This window comes from Nomascus leucogenys, chromosome 9 (assembly GCF_006542625.1).
Source record: "Nomascus leucogenys isolate Asia chromosome 9, Asia_NLE_v1, whole genome shotgun sequence".
NCBI lineage: Eukaryota > Metazoa > Chordata > Mammalia > Primates > Hylobatidae > Nomascus > Nomascus leucogenys.
Genome location: NC_044389.1, coordinates 13335687 through 13351348, shown reverse-complemented (window position 1 = coordinate 13351348; position 15662 = coordinate 13335687). Strand labels below are relative to the sequence as shown.

Sequence of the window (15662 nt, the reverse complement as noted above, 5' to 3'; positions counted from 1 at the left end):
CATTGCACAGTGGGGTGCTCTAGGCTATTGTGGTGGAGGTCTTTCTAAAACAAGACGATTCCTTCAGATCTTCCTTATCTGAGATGAATGCAGCCCTGTCTGGAGGTAGAGAGCAGACGGCATGACCTTGTGAGGTCCTTGACATCACCCTTTAACCTATGGTCATCTGTCTGTCACAGCCAACCCTTCCCTAGGAAAGAATCTGCCCTCTGCAAAGAGGATGTGTAATGCTGGAAAGCCGGCCTTTCTCCCCATCAGCTGGATTCTGAGAGTGGGGAGAGATGACCAATGAACAGGCTGAGGGTGTCTCAGCCCTGCTACTCTGGGATGGGGGGTGCAGTAGGGGAGCTACAGTCTTCCCAGAGGCCAGGTCATTCTACCCAGCTGCACCCCACCCCCATCCTTTCAGTGGGCAATACCTGCAGGGTGTTGGGACTGGGAGAAACCTCAGATACCTTAAAGTCCAAATCCCATTTTCCAGATGAAGATACTGAGGCCCAGAGTGGGTCAGTGAGTTGCCCAAGGTCATAGGACAGGTCAGAATGGAAGCTTTCAGACTCTCCCTGGGGCGCTGGGTTCACAGCTCCACCTTGCCACCCCCTGCCGCGGGAGGGAGCACTGAACTCACTTAAGAGAGGACAGTGACCAAAGGCAGCGATTCCCAGGTGCAGAGGCTCGGGCAGGCGTGCCCACGAGCTTGCTCCCCAGCGCACCCTCCCCCACCTCGTCCCTATTCCTGTCTTGGGCACCGTGCACCTCCACCATCCTGAGATTCAGAGAGGTGCAGCGGCTTGTCCAAGGTCACACAGCAAACTGAGTAGGGCCGTCGTTTCCACTGCCCAGCTGCCCCCTCCCATCGCCCACCCGGGTCTCTGCAAGCTTGCCAGGATCCCAGGGAGCCTGCTTCCTCCAATGCACAGAGCCGTGGCACGTGTCAAAGTGTGGGAAAGTTCCTGAGAGAGGAAGGGGTGGAAAATGCAGCCGCTCCTCTCAACCCCGGACGGCTGCGGCAAGGCGGGGGCGCTCAGAAAGGCAGCCAGTCCTGCGCACCGCCGGTGCCTCCGGCACACCCCACTCTGCGCCAGGGGCTCCCCAGTGTCACGCGAGCGTGGTCTTCCAGCTCCTCCTCAGCGAAGCAGGCGCGGCGGGGTCCCACGCGCCCCGCACCCACTTCTCTCCGCACGCCCACTTCATGCACCTCCCCGCGCCCTTCCCACGGTTTCTCTGCGGCGAGTCGCCTTCGCTTCCCTGCAGGTCCCCGGTCCCAGCGCTAAGGCACCGCGGCTTCTCTCGCCTTCTCTCCGCGTTGGACCCGGGCTCTCCACGGGGAGAAATAGGCTGGGGGCGAGGGGTTCCCGAGATAATTCAGGACACGTCCCCCGGGTCTAGCCAGGTAATTCGGACGCCCATGGATTTCCAGATTACAGTTCCCACCGCGGGCTCAGTCCTACTCTTTCTTAGTTTATCCCGCGGTGAGCGCCAAGCCCCAAAAGTCGGAGTGTCACCGTTTGGTGACCCCGCGTTCGCCCGCGCCTCAGGCCCTAGAGGTGGCCACTGTCGGTCGAGGCACGGCTTCGCTCGGGACTACTGGCTGCCCTTGTGGGGTGCCCTGCCTGGGGTTCCCTCTTACCCTGGGACGTTCCGGGCGCGTTCAGCCTGAGCTGGTGGAGAGGGCGGGGGCGGGGACGGCTGGGGTCCCGAAGTCCAGGTCCCTCTTCCCACTTCCCCGCCAGCCCTGCAGCTGCGGCCCTCGCTCCCGCGCTCGCTCGCTCGCTCTCGATTCTCTCCCAGAGTCTCTCTCTTCTCTTCCTCTCTCTCTCTCTCTCTCTCTCAATGCAGTAGTAACAACCTGATCCTGCTTCCCCCGCCCGCCTATTGAGATGCTCCTCACATCCGCCTGCACACAGTGCGTGCGGCCCCTCCGAGGGCGATCCCCGCAAACCGAGAGGCAGGGCCCCCGCCCCAGGCAATCCCCGCTGCGGGAGAGGCTGCCTCCGCGCGCCCACGCCCCCCTTTCTCCAGTCCGGACTGCCAGCGGAGGGGGAAATGGGAGACAGGGGAAGGGGAGGTGTGTGCGGGAGGGACTAGGCTGGGGGAGAGGGGTTTAACCTGGCGCGGTCCTACAGAAGTTTGAGGAGGGCGGGGCCGGCTCCGAGCCCCCAGAGCCCTACGGGACTCCCCCGATTCTGCCGAGGAGTCCCCGCCAGCTCCGTGCACTCCTGCAACACTCCCCACCCCACCCGCCAGCTCCGATTTACAGCCTCTCGGGTCCCGGGATTGGCTGGGGGAGGGGTCGGCGGGGAGGGGACCCCCTGGCTGTAGGGAACGGCAGGGGTGGGAGGGAAACAATTTGCTTCAGGAGATACGGATGAAGGCTTTCCTGAGTCAAGGGAGAGAAGGGAGGGAGAAGAGAGATGGAACAAAAGGCAGATGCTGGAGAGGAACGGGAGCTGGGGAGTTTGGAGGGCTCCGGCAGCCCGCGGTCCCCAGCCTCAGTCTGTCCTGGAGGGTGAGGTCAAGGCTGGTGCCAGGGTTCTTCACGGGCCACCTGGAGAGGGGAGAAAGGGGAACGGAGGGGTACGGGTTTGGGGGAGAGGAGGAAGAGCGTCTGCTGGCACAGGACCCTCTGCCTGCTCCCAGATAGGAACCCACCAGAAGGGCTCTGCGATGGACCCAACACCTCCCACCTCCGCAGATCTGCTTTCTCCCACTTGGGAAAAGCGAGGCTGACACCCACTGTGAGCACCAGGAGGGGCAGGGGGGACCGAGAGCCTGGGCAGCACTCCTGTGCCTCAGTCTCACCCTTGGGCCTCAACCTAAACCCCCAACCTCACCCGATAAGACCGCGGGACCCCAGCTCACCAGGTGGAATTTCTGCTGCTGTCTGGCCATTAACCACCCCTGACCTTCCCAGCTCCACCCCATCCTCGCCCTCTCCCCTCAGCCTCTCCTTCACCCTCCATGCAGCTGCTTTCTGTTTGCCTTCTGCTCTGCACACTCAGGACCAGGACTCGAGTTTGGTGTTTGACCCAGGAAGTGACATTCCTCATCCCCCAACCCACACACACAAAAATCCTGTGTGCATGTGTGTTGGGGGCGGGGGCAGTCATTCAGGGCTTTCCAGGGCTTCTCATCCCCACAGAGTCTCGGGAACTGGGAAATTTCCCAATACTCGCGGTGAATCCCCCTTCCTCCCCTCCTCTAGGCATTCCCCGCCCCAGGACATAGACCTCACTTCCAAAGCCAGGGACTGCAGTGCTGCAGCACCCGCTGCTCCTGGCCAGGCTGGAGCCTCTCTTCAGAACGGCAGCAGCTCGCTTGTCACAGACCCTGGACTGCAGAAAAGCTGATTCTGGGATTTCCGGGCTGCTCGTCCTGTGGGGGAGTGTGCATCTGCATACCTGGGTGTTCGGAAGGGTGTGTGTGTGTGTTCATGTGTGGGCTGGGGGAGAGGACCCATGCCTGAGACCCTCTAGTCAGGTCTGCTGACCCCTCACTGTTCTTCAGATGGAAAGGGGGACCTGGGGTAAAGGGCTCAAGGTCAGATGCTCAGCAGGAGGGCACCAGGGGTTTCCCCCCACTCTGCTACACTCCTGTAACCTACCCCCACCACATCATCCCACACTGAGGAGGGGACCTGTCACCTGAGATGGGTGTGCGGGCTGAAGAGCAGTACCTGCTGCTCCTCTTCGGTTTCTCCCTGGGGAGAGAAGTGCTTCTGTTTTGAAATCTCCCCCAAACCTTCTTTTGCTAGGAGGAGGGAGGATGGGACTGAAATTTCATTCAGCAGGCTGGATTCCGGTTCGACTTTGGGGTTTCCTGATGCTAAGGGTCTGGGGCAGCATCCTGCTTGACAGGGAAAGCTTATGCCTTCACGATTGGAATGTAGTGCTGCTTAGATGAAAAGGGATGGATGAAATGACCCCCATGTTTCCTTCTGATAAAATGGACCAAGAGACGCCTGAGCCTTACGCAAAGCTGCCTCCAGTAAAATAAACTCTAATTACAGAAAATAAAGCACTTCTGTAAGGTTATGTCTGCTCCTTCTGAAAATACCGTGTTTACATTTGACCCAGCCATCCCATTACTGGGTATATACCCAAAGGACTATAAATCATGCTGCTATAAAGACACATGCACACCTATGTTTATTGCGGCACTATTCACAATAGCAAAGACTTGGAACCAACCCAAATGTCCAACAATGATAAGACTGGATTAAGAAAATGTGGCACATATACACCATGGAATACTATGCAGCCATTAAAAATGATGAGTTCATGTCCTTTGTAGGGACATGGATGAAACTGGAAATCATCATTCTCAGTAAACTATCACAAGGACAAAAAACCAAACACCGCATGTTCTCACTCATAGGTGGGAATTGAACAATGAGAACACATGGACACAGGAAGGGGAACATCACACAGCAGGGACTGTTGTGGGGTGGGGGGAGGGGGGAGAGATAGCATTAGGAGATATACCTAATGCTAAATGACGAGTTAATGGATGCAGCACACCAACATGGCACATGGATACATATGTAACAAACCTGCAGATTGTGCATATGTACCCTAAAACTTAAAGTATAATAATAATAAAAGAAAAGAAAAAAGAAAAAAAGAAAAAAAAAGAAAGAAAATACCATGTTTAATGTCTACGCTGCCTCCAATGTGCCCTTTCCCCTCTTGGGCGGAAGTGGAATTCTGATGGCATGTGGAAGGATTGGGTGACATTTGCACAGGCAGTGGCTGGGCCAAAATGGGGGAGGATGGGAACACAGTGGGTCCCTGGAGAAAACAGAGCTGTGCTTCACTCAGAGCCCTCTCAGGCCCCAGAGGACCCTTCCCGATAGGGATGACAATGACAGCCTGACAGTCTTAATTTCACTTGATGCGTATCGACTTTCCCAGGAGGCAGCAGGGTGAGGAAGGGATAATTCTTCACTCCACTGAGGCAAAGGGAGCCCCCAAAGGGTGGATGACTCACCCAAGGTCCTGAGGTAGGTTAGGGCATGCAGCTGGGTCTTGTGAGTCTACGTGGGCTGGGTGCATATCTGGAGCTCCGCCCTCCTCCCCAGGTGCTCCTCAGGTCCTGACTGTCCATCCTACCCTGTCCTCTCCTTTCAGGCTTCATGCACCAGCATCTCTAGATGCAGCCCTTACCCACCTTCCAGCTTCACCTGATGCTGCCCACTCCCTCACTGTCTCCTTGCAGGGCCAAAAGGGCCATGCTGCTTCCTGCTGCAGAGCGTTTTTACATGCTGTCCTCCACACCCCACTGCACCACGCCAACCCCCTCCATCCTGCCAGTCCCAGTTTCCTGACCCCTCTCCCTGTGTGCCCTGTGCTTCTCCTCTGCAGCCCTCATCACGCTTATCCTTCCTTGTTCTAGTCTCCCCACTGCACTAGACTGTAAGCTCCAGGAGGGCAAGGACCCCTGCTCACCTAGCCTACTGGCCCGGAGTAGGCACTCAGTAAACACCTCAAATCCTGCATCCTCAAATCCTCGTGCTGCCTCTGTATGCTGTATGACTACAGGCAAATTGCATAACTTCTCTATGCCTCAACTTTCTCACCTGCGACATGGGGATTTTGATTATAAAACAGACTTTTTGTAAGGATTAACAGGATAATGTATATAGAGAGACTAGCGCAGTGCCATTCTTGGCATAGCAGTGTTGGCCTTACTGGGCAAGACAGAGGGCTGAAGGAATAAGGGAAGGAGGCCCTGACTCCACCCTCAGCCTCCTCCCCCAGGGTTCTAACTATCCCTCCCCTCCCTGACCCCCACCTCTCTCTTCTCCGCAGCCCCACCTCACTTTGTGGCTCCTGAAATCCTAACTTCTCCCTCTAGACTTCCTGGACAAGGTGGACAGCAGCTGAAGCCAGCTCATCCCTACTGAGGCTTTGCCTGTCCAGGTCTGCAGCCCAAGCACAGGATTCTCTGCACTGTCCCTGGGTTGGCCTCAAGTGTCAGCACAAACCAACCCCAGGCCTGGAGCTGTGGTACAGGCATTGGCAGAGCCGTGGTGGCCAGAGTAGTGTTGGGGAGACTTTACCCTCCTTCATGATCTCTATCGGCATCCTCCCCAAAGTCACCTCCAAATAAGTCCACAGACTAAAATAAAGGCCCCTTACCTCCCTTCCAATGAGATGGCAACTCCTAAGTCCCTCCTCTACAGAAACGCTGGAGCTGTCCCGGAACTCTGGGCTCTAAGCCAGCCCTGCAGGATCAGGCTCCTCTTGCCCATATGTTTCCAGGGCCCATAGAGGGAAGGGTCATGTTAGGAAGAGGTGCCTCAAAGAGTACTTTTGCAGTCTCCTGGGCCAGCTTTCTGTGGCTGTTCAGGTGTCCTCCTTTCTCTCTGAGTGATCTAGGCCTTAGTGAAGGCTGCTGCTTGGGAGGCTGACAGCCCCTTCCCCCAGCCATACTCCATGAGCACCCCCAACTGCTGAACCCTGCAACAGTAGCTGAGGCTGCCTGCCTGGGCAGTGTGGAGGCAGCCTTGCTGGAAACCCCACCCCTGCCCCCAGGCCCTAGCTGAATGAGGAGTGAGGGAGGAAGAGGGGAAGGGAGAGAAGAGAATGCTTGAGAAGCTGATGTAGTTCTTCACCTTGACCGAGTTCCCTCCCCACTTCAGACCTGTCCAAACAAAATAATGGCTCTCAGTTATTCCCTTCCAGAAACGCAGCAACTAGATTTCTGCAAAGAGCCTCTAAATCCTGTAGTCACCACCATGACCATCACTAGTGCTAAGAGAGACCCTCTCCCTGCTCCTCCTTCCCCCTCCTCCCTCCCCCTCCAAATCACTGAGCCATGGGAGCAGCAGCTTTTAGTGCTTGTATAGAGCCATAAGGCATAGAATCATTGGATCTCACAGTAATTCTGAGCAACAGCATGGATACCATGATGGTTCAAATACAGGCTCCGAAGCCAGACTGCTGGGAGTAGAATCCTGGTTCTGCCACTTAGCACCTGGGTGACCTTGGTCAATGCACTTCACACCCTATGTCTCATCCGTAAAATGGAACAGAAACAGTATTTACCTTATGCAATCATTGTGAATGTTGCATGAGTTAATACATGTAAAAAACTTAGAACATCATCTGGACATAACAAGGGCAGAGTAAATGTTAGCTGTTTTGTTTGTTTGCTTGTTTTGAGACGGAGTCTCGCTCTGTTGCCCAGGCTAGAGTGCAGAGGTGTGATCTCGGCTCACCGCAACCTCCACCTCCCAGGTTCAAGAGATTCTCATGCCTCAGCCTCCCAAGTAGCTGGGACTACAGGCACGCACCACCATGCCTGGCTAATTTTTGTATTTTTTACTAGAGATGGGATTTCACCATGTTGGCCAAGCTGGTCTCAAACTCCTGACCTCAAGCGATCTGCCCACTTTGGCCTTTCAAAGTGCTGGGATTACAGGTGTGAGCCTGTAATTTATATTATCTCTGCTTTGCAGGTGAGGAAACTAATAAAAAATACCTACTGGTTATTTAGTGCCTGCTATGTACCAGGCAGTTTATATATGTTGCGTGGGGCAAGGCATCCAGGATGGGTTGCAGTTGAGACTGAGATGCATATCTCAAACCCAAGGCGTCTGCTGGCATCCATCTTCCGGAGTATGGATTTGCATCCACTGGGTTACCTGGGGGCTAAAGAGGAGTTCCCTGGGGGAAAAACTTGAACTGTGTTCACAGCCAGGCTCCAGACATAAAGAGAGGTTTTTGGCAGTTGTTAAGTAGGGGTTATTGTCAAAAAGAAAGAAGCTGACAAAATAAGCAAGTCTGCATAACAGGGCTTGAGGTCAGACAGAGAGACCCTCCAGCTTGGGCAGAGTGGCTGGCTCTTGACCTTGTCTGACCCAGTGATCCTGGGAAGAGGAGTGGCTGTGTGTAGAATGAAAGAGCTGTCTCAAGAGCAAGCTCACTGAATCTAACACTTCAAGGCCCAAGCAACCTGCTGTGAGACTCTGCCCCTCCAATGATCACATCACCTAGGGAGGGACTCTTCTCACTCTCTCTTTGAAAGGAGCTGCTGAGCGGCTAAGGCTGCAGAAGATTGAAAGGCTTGACAGACAGGCACATCAGCAGGAGGAGCAGGGCCCAGGCATCAGAGTCCATGCAGCAGCTTCAGACAGTGGTGGTGCTGGAGGAGCTGGAGACACTGAAACCAGCATCAAGTGGCAGCCCAGACAGTATGAGCATGTGTACATGAGCTTTAGGGGTCTCCCAGATCATATGCTGGGATGAAGCAGATCTGGGGGAGACAAGATTTCCTGCGAGAGCAGGTAGGTGCCTGGAGTTAATGAGATTCAAGTGTTGAGATGATGATATTGATAAGGCTGACCGCAGTGGTGATAGGAAGCATGCATTCATGCTTACTATGTGCCAGGTGCTATTTTAAGGGTTTCACATGAATTTATTTACTTCATACTTAGAAAAACACTAGGAGAGAGGATTATTCTTATTTCTATTTTCAAGACGGGAAAACTGAGGTAAAGAGAGGTAAAATAACTTGTCCAAGGTCACACAGCTAGAAAAGGGAAGATGCAGGATCTGAACCTCATCATCGCCTCCTGAGGCCGCACTCCAAACCCCTGTGCCATATGTCTTGCCAATTGATACAGGTGCCTCCTTCCTCAGTCATAAACTGAACAGCGTTGTAGACACTTGGATCCTGCCTCATCCCTGTAACTACTTTATGAAACTGGTGTTTGTCCCTATTTCACAGCTGGGAAAACTGAGGCCCCCAAAATGCAAATGACTTGCCCAAGTCTGCATAGCTGGGAAGTGCCAGAGCCAGTATTCAAGCACTGGTCTGTGGGGGCGCTAAAACCCATCCACCTTCGGGGGAGTGATGTGACCTGCCCAAGACCACACAGCTAACTTCAGTCTCCCAGGCTGCTGTCAATCCAGCTCCAGTCTTCCCTGCACAAAAGTACAGATCTTCTCCATCCCCTCCGTAAGGGCTTTTCACAGACATGGGGAGCGATTCCAAGTTCTCTCTAGCCAGACATGTAGGCCATCTAAGAACAGATGTTTGGCAGAGGACCCCGGAAGAGGAAAAGGGAATTGGGATTGGGCTCAGAGGATCTTCCCAGAGAATCCAAGAAGCACAAATAATCAACTCCCCTGTCTGCCGGTATGTAAACTGCAGCCTGAGGAACTCTACCTGAGTGAGCCCCGTGTTCCAGGTACTCCTGTCCACCTGTGAGCTGGGGTGTCCAGCCTGCCTGAGAGGACCCCAGAAAGGGTCATGTGCTTGCACGCAGTGACACTTCCATTGCCACCTACTGGTTGGGCACATATATAAGGGGCATAGCCTATGTGTACGTTTCTGCCAGAGTAGCTGGGTCTTTGAGGGAGAGAGGATCCAGCAAAGATCCCTCTGCCAAACATTTATTTCATATGCTTTTTTTTTTTTTTTTTTTTGAGACATAGTTTTGCTCTGTCACCCAGGCTGGAGTGCAGTGGCACAATCTCAGCTCACTGCAACCCCTGCCTCCCAGGTTCAAGCTATTCTCCTGCCTCAGCCTCCTGAGTAGCTGGGATTACAGGCACACACCACCACACCTGGCTATGATATGTTTCTATTGAATACATACTATGTGCCCTGCACTCTGCCTGGCCCTGGGATACAGCGTTCTGGGACACAATCCCTGCCCACAAGAGTCTGGAAGTTTGCTGGGGGAGACAGGCACATAAGCAGATAACAGTGCAGCATGGGGAAAATAGCAGGTGTGCACAAAAGACTGTGGAGCCAGAGCCCTTGGAGCCTCCATGGGGGTGAGGATGAAGGAATAGCCAGAGAAGATGGCTTCTGAGTGGCTCTTGAAATACACTTCTGATCTGATCCCGAGGAAAGGCGGATGTTTTGGGCAAAGGGAATTTCAAGTGCTCCAGCATGGAAGCAGGAGGACACTGGGCATGTCGCCTGGAGGCACTGGGCAGAGTGGGAAGAAGGGGCCGGGAGTGGGGTGGGAGGGGCACTGGAGCCTGGATGTGAAGGGCCTTGCAAGCCTGGCTAAGGGTGTGGGGCTTCTGCCCACACAGGCAACGGACACAGCGGAAGGCTTGAAGCAGGGCGCTGGCAGGAGGCAATGAGAAGAGGGAGTGTTGCAGTAGGACAAGGGAAAGCCAGTACCAGTCTGCACCATGGAGGAGCCATGGGAGTGGGAAGGAAGGGATGGATTTGCTCATCTAGACGCAAGACTGCACACCGGGTGGCTAAATGGGAGTTGGGGTGAGGAAAAGAGAGGAGTCCAGGATGACTTCTGGATCTCTGGCGTGTGAAATGGGAAGGATGGGGACGTCAGTCACCAAGAGAGGATGCACAGGGGTGGGTGGGAGTGGGGAGTTCAGTCTGGGACATGATCAGTTTGGGAGCCTGTGCCATATCCAGGAGGAAACGTCCAGGAGGCCCCTAGAAATGTGGCCCTGGAGTTCAGAAAGGAGGTTGGGCAGAAGACATGGAATTCATTGACTCATAAATCATACAGGAAAACTTGCTCTGAAGATGTTAAGAACCTCACACATGGCAGTGCTAGATTTGATTCCAGACTATTGGACTCAAATGCTGGTTCATTCTTTCCACCTCAGCATATTCCTGTCTATCAATAGTTATTACCTCACAGCTAAGAAGCTACAAAAGGCTCCTAAACAATCTTTCTTTTTCCTAAAGCCTTCAGGTATAAGTTTCCATGCAGATATTATTCTACCCAGTTTACAGAATTGGAAAGCTGAAGAATATGTTTAAATAAGTCACACAGAGGCCAGGCGTGGTGGCTCATGCCTGTAATCCCAGCACCTTGGGGGCCGAGGCAGGCGGATCACGAGGTCAAGAGATCGAGACCATCCTGCCAACATGGTGAAACCCCGTCTCTACTAAAAACACAAAAATTAGCTGGGCATGGTGGCGTGCACCTGTAGTCCCAGCTACTCAGGAGGCTGAGGCAGGAGAATCGCTTGAACCCGGGAGGCGGAGGTTGCAGTGAGCTGAGATCGTGCCACTATACTCCAGCCTGGGCGACAGAGTGAGACTCCGTCTAAGTAAGTCACACAGCAAGTCTGAAATGGTGCTTTTCACAGTCAACCATTCAACTATCTCTGGGAGAGTTGTTCCCTCCGCAGAGAGTTGGTGGTGGCTGATGCCAGTGGAAGGGGCCTGAGGAGCCCCGTGTGCATCTGTTGAGGGAACAGCCATCGTTCTTTGCCTTGGGTGAGTGGCATCTGACGATGGCTCCCTGGGGAGAAATAAACATATGTCAAGGATTGTGGTGATGGCAGAAGAGGAACTACTGGGGTCATGCATGGATCTGGGGTGGGGGTGACAAGGAGGGGTCAGCGGGTTCAGCCTCTGTCTTCACTGTCCTTCATCTCTCACCTCCTCCTTTGAATTCGGGCACCTGCCTTTCTGCAGGAGGCCTGTCCCAGATCAACTTTAGTGCACCAATGTGTCTTCCCTACCTCCTGCATCCTTGACAGCAGTGGAGTTAGTGCATGGTGACAGAAGCCAGTCCCCTATGATGCAATGGCTGGAACCTGGGGACCAAAGCAGGAGGCAGCTTGCTGCTGGACCCTCTCAACTTCTCTGCCCAGCAGAGTCACTTGAGGAGCTTAAAGGAAAGGTGCCCAGCCCCATCTCCCAGAGACTCCCTCAGCTATCCTGGGAGGGGGCCGGGCATCAGTCATTCTCCATGTAGCCAAAGGTGAGAGGACTGCTTCGGTGGAAAGACCCTGGCTTCAAAATCAGACCCAGAATCGTGGCTCTGCCTTGTGCTAACTGTGTGACTTGGATTAATTACTTAAACTCTCTGAGCTCCAGTTTCGTTTTCTTAAGGAACATTCATCACCTATTCACCTAAGATAACCCATTTAAAGAAGTGCCCAGAGCCTGAGTTGGCCTTTGATGCATATCATTTTCCTTCCCACCACCCACCCCCGCTTAGAGTTTGGATTTCCTCCTGACCTAGCCTTGCACGCAGGTCCCCCAGCTCTGCATCCCATGGAAAGAATGCCCCTCCCTGATGGCGTAAGTTTTTCCTTGTCCTTTTGCATGAGCAGCTTGACATCTCAATGCCACTATTTTCATAGAAAATCTCGACTGTCACTCTCTTCCAGCTGCACTCAGACAAAAGGCCCTTCTCCAAATGGCCCCACCTGATTACTCCAACTCTCGTGCCTCTGTGCCCAACACGGACCCCCCTGAACACTCCAGCCCATCTGCATCCTCATATTCCTGCATAGATTCATACTTCTCTATAGATTCACACACTTACCTAGAAAGTCTTTAGTTCTCCATCTCCTCACTCATCACCTCAGTTCTGACTGACACATAGCTCAGCATGTCACTATGCACTGGCTGGTACTGTTCTCCAGTCACTTTGCTTGTACTACCACAGGGGACTCGTCCCATACCTTGGCCATTACCCCACCCCCACCCCAAGCATCTAGCACAGTCTGGGCACATAGTAGAAGCTTGTCTTAACTGCTGACCTCGTAAGGGGGTCAGAAACAGACCAGAACCTGTATGCCCAAAGACCGTCCCCAGAGATTGGGAATAGGGAATGGGGGTATCTCCAAGCCCACTCCCCACAAACAGTGGCCTCATTTTCCAGACAGGGAAACAGAGACTGGGCGCTGGAGTCCCACGATGGAGGGAAGGTACCACTGCATGCTTCTGTAGGGGAGCTATGCTGTGTGACTACATCGCCACAACCCGTTGGACCTCTGTGGGTCAACACAGTGATTTCTGCACCTATTCTCTTCTTTCCTTGAAGAGGAGGTCCTGGTCGAGGAGGCTGGGAGCCTGGGTTCTGGGTCTGTCCCTAGAACTAACTTGCTGTGTGACCTTGACTAAGTTATCCTCTCTCTGGAGTGACATCCCTGGGGCCTGAAAAACTTATGTCCTGATCAGAAGGGTCAATGAGAGATGCAAAGTCTGAAGGTGGCCACTGGGGCTTCAAGGGCCCTGGCAGCCTGCTTTCAGCCAGCCCTCCTCCCCAGGTCCCCCTACCCCTCCCGCTCCAGGCCCCAAAAAGAGGAAATTAATTGAGTGTTCAAGTCTCTTCCCTTGCCCAGCCACAGCTGAGCTTACTGAGGAAATTAGGGTGACATTGATGCAAATAATTGAGTGTCTTTCCCCAAACGGTCTTCAGGCCCCGTTGCTTTAGCTGCTGCTTAAATGGATGAGCTAATTAACTTAACTAATTGCTCCCGAGGACTAATATTTTCACAGTCACGTGACCCAAGAAGGCACATTCTCCACTGCAAGTCTGCTGCCCACACTCCCTGGCAGACCCACTTTCTGAACCTGCGATAGCTGCCTCCACCTGCAGCACTTACACTTAGGCCAGCCCTGTTTCTTCGAAGGCACCAGAACGTCTTCCTCCAGCCTCTCTGCCCAAGTGCAAAACCTGACTCCAGACTCACTCCTGACAATTCATTCATCCATTCAACAATCTTTTGTTGATTGCCTACTTCACGTGTCAAATGCTACTCTCGGCACCGGGGAGTTAATGATGAGCAAAAGCAGACAAGGTTGTGCCCTCATGGGGAATTCATCCTACTTGGAGAGGTGACACTGATCATTGACCCCTGCCCCCGCCCAACACACACACACACATCAGATCTGTGCTACAACCAGCACTATGGAGTGTGGGACAGTGCTCTATAATAGACAGACTCAGATCTCCCAGGGAGCTCAAGGACAGCTTCCTGGAGGAAGTGGCCCTTGAACTGAGGCTTGAAGGCTGGGCCAAAATTAACTAGGCAGCGAGGAGGGAAGTGCATTCCAGGCAGAATGGCCAGCTTCTGCATAATCCAGGTGAGAGATGCTAATGGCTGGCCCAGGCTGCTAGAGATGAAGACAGGTAGAGTGTTCAGGAAAGAAGAGAAAAAGGTGACTGGCTTTGGTATTGGGCTGGATGTGAGGGGAGAGGATGAAGGGGCACTAAGAGCAACTCCTAAGCTCCTGGCTTGTACTATGGGCTGAATGTGGGTGTCACTCACTGGGATATAATTTCCTAGAGTCAGACCAGGTGTGAACAAGAGGGTAAGAGCATGAGTTGGGTGTTGAGATGCCTTAGAGGTGTCAAAGTGGAGTCGCTGAACATGCAGATTGGTGAGCAAGCAGGCTTAAAGGAGGGGTCTGGGCTGAAGATTCACATTTGTGAGTTATCTGCTTAGAGAAGGAGGTTGAAGCTGAAGGGTATGGCCATTTCGGACAGCAGGAGATGCGAGCCCAGGACAGGCCTTGAGGAAGCCCAGAATTATTCACTACAGGCTCATCCCTAGCAGACTTGAAACATACCTCATTTTTACAATGTCATTTTGTTCTGGGTTTTTTGTTCTTTTTTTTAATGTCAGAGTCCTTTAAGTTCCTTCCATTTTCTTTATCTACTGTTGAGCCGACAGCTGATTAAGTGCCTGAGAGTCTTCAGGGACGAGGGGACACTACCATTAATTCAGGCACAAGGGAACACCACCGTTTAGCTACACGCTGTGCTGGGTCTTTATGTGCCCAACCTACGTGATCCTTGCGGGAGAGGTGTTCCTATCCTTGTTTTCCAGAACAGGACACTGGGGCTCAGAGAAGTTAAACAATGTCCCTAGGGTCCTGCAGTGAGTGGCAGGGGTTGCACGATCCTGCTTGACGTGTTCTCACTTCCAGATGCTGTCTCTCCAAAAGAAATGGGCATGTGCCTGGGAGGCTGAGGGAGGGTCTGAGGGACCCCGGGAGTGCCAGTCACCTTTCATCTGTGTCATGAGTGGCAAAGACCAAAAGATGTGGATCTCTGATGTCCTACCACTGGTCCAGGGCTGCACCATGATGCTGGCAGGGGGAACACAGGGAAGGGTGATCATGTGCAAGGTGACCATGGAGCGAGTGGGCCTGCTTGGGGCAGAAAGTGCTGGGCCAGATAGGAGAGGGGGGCTTCCCTGTCTGAGCAGCAACAGGTGTGACCCCAGGCCAAGAAATAAGGACCAGAAAGTGTGGCTTATTGTGTGCAGAGAGGAGGGGGTGAACAGCAGGCCATGCCTGTGAGAAAGGCGGTGAAGAATGAGCATGCAGCACTGGTGGGAAAGCAGGCTTTGGAACGCACACACACACATACGTGCACATATGCACATTTGCATGCATGCACACAGGCACAAACACTCACATGCTTCAATCAGAACAGTCAGTCATGGAGCATCAGCCTAGTCAGGGTAACCCAGAGGCTGAACTCTGGGGTCCCCTGCTGGTCATTGCTGTTGGACTCCAAGGTAAATAGAAATTTCCGGAGACTCCAGATCCTCAGCCCCCGAGGGCTTCGGCTCCCCTATCTTCTTGATTTTAGACTCAGAGCAGGAGTGGTGCAAGCCTCTGTCTGGGCATTTAGCCCAGGGCCCTGTGAGCCTGAAACCTGGAGCCAAGAATGGTAGAGTGCAAAGACCAAGGGATCAGGAGCCAGACAGACCTGGGTTCAAGTCCCAACTGCTGCTTCCCAAGTGGACAGCCTTAGGGAAGTGTCTTTAACCTCTCTAAGGCTCACTGTGTCATCTATAAAAGCAGGAAATAATGCCTTTTTTGGCAAGAACGGTGTGAAGTTGAGATGAGCTGGACCACATGTTAAGTTCGACATACCACACATATGTGGAAGGCCCAACCTCGTGCCA

At 53.4% G+C, this 15662-nt stretch overlaps 1 protein-coding gene across 3 annotated transcripts in view; it reads right to left on the bottom strand.

The window, feature by feature from the left end:
• Positions 1 to 15662, bottom strand: part of SYT2 (synaptotagmin 2) — a 122813-nt gene that overhangs the window by 52860 nt on the left and 54291 nt on the right. The window contains exon 1 of one of the 3 annotated variants that reach the window (XM_030818641.1): positions 3231 to 3339. The exons of 1 other annotated variant lie outside the window; for it this stretch is intronic. The gene's annotated coding sequence lies outside the window, so the exon portion shown is untranslated. Of the gene's footprint in view, positions 1 to 1630; positions 1822 to 3230; positions 3340 to 15662 lie in introns of those variants that run through there. One more of the 3 variants, XM_030818639.1, reaches the window with a different exon arrangement.